Source organism: Chionomys nivalis, chromosome 16 (assembly GCF_950005125.1).
Source record: "Chionomys nivalis chromosome 16, mChiNiv1.1, whole genome shotgun sequence".
NCBI classification, from domain to species: domain Eukaryota; kingdom Metazoa; phylum Chordata; class Mammalia; order Rodentia; family Cricetidae; genus Chionomys; species Chionomys nivalis.
In genome coordinates, this window is record NC_080101.1 from 47,371,626 (window position 1) to 47,372,963 (window position 1,338).

Consider the following 1,338-nt stretch of genomic DNA (forward strand, 5'->3'; position numbering starts at 1 on the left):
AATGTGTCTGAGGCTCCCTCATTCAATGAGAGATTTGCACAATGGGAAAGAACTATGCATTTGGGCCTCACTGTTCCTTGAAATAAGAGGGAAATGTGAACCCAGCATGTTCTTTCCATCCTGAGACAATGTCTGGGTCTGATATTACAAGCCCTGCCCACCAGTCGGCAGCAGGACCTCTGCTGAAAGGACCGGCTGAATGACCTGTGCTCCCTGGGTTTACCTTCCTCCATTGCTCTGACCTTTCAGGACCCACAACGTCCAGGGTACCAGTGAGCACCCCTGGCCTGTTGACTTCTCCCCTGGCCTAGAACGATGCATGCTTCCTCCTCAGTGCCCACCTCATGCTGCTGGCCAGAGACTGCCTCATGACTCACAGCATAGCCACTTACAGAAGGGAGCCAAGGCTGGCTACAGACTGCCGTCTGGCAATAACCAAAAGTAGAGTCTGCCTGAACCGGAGGCAGGATTTCCAGGACATGTAGGGTAATAAAATTGCCTCTCTTAGGACAGTGGCCAGTCATATATTTCAGTTCTTACTCTGGAGATACCCGACCCCAGCCAGCACCAAGGTTGCCTGGAGTCTGCAGACAACATTAGGCAGGAAAAGCAAGCCAGCCAAGCCCAGTCTTAAAAAGGAGTCATGTGACCAGTCATCTCTGACACAAAGTTGGCAGACTCAGAGGTATAAGTGAGGAAGAGCACAGGCAAAGAGGAGCCTCTGGGGGGTTAGGATTTGCACCCCACCGCTAATCGCTCACCAGAATGTCATCTTCCACCAAGAGTCCAGGAAATCCCCAACAAGTGTATCCCTGTCTCTCTTGAAGGGCAAGATGAAGACTGCTCTGAAGACCAGCCGACACAGCTGGCCATTTGAAGTGTCACATGGGACGTGGGACAAGGTTCACATCTACCAATAATACCCTTCACCAGGAAGGAGCAGGAAAGTAGAGAAACACAGCGGAGGGAACTTGACCCTGGCACGGTCACGGACAGGGTGGCTAAGTCTATACCAGCCACACCCCTGGCCCTTGTTGGTGTCTGTAGAAGATCCGAGCTGAGAGGCTCTTACAACTCTGTGTTCAAGCCCCTCCCCAAATCCCTCAGACTTCTTAGGCCCAAGGCAAGTGCTCTTTCTGGGATACCACATGCCATACCTCACCCATCTGGTTTTCTTCAGTGTTAGGATTTGATCCAGGGTCCTCAAGCACTATACAAGTACTCTATTGCTGGGCCACAGCCCCCACCCTCCCCTACCTCATGTTTAAAGTTTATTTTGAATCAAGCTCTCGCTAAGTTGTATAGACTGACCTCAAACTTGCCATCCTCGTCCACTGG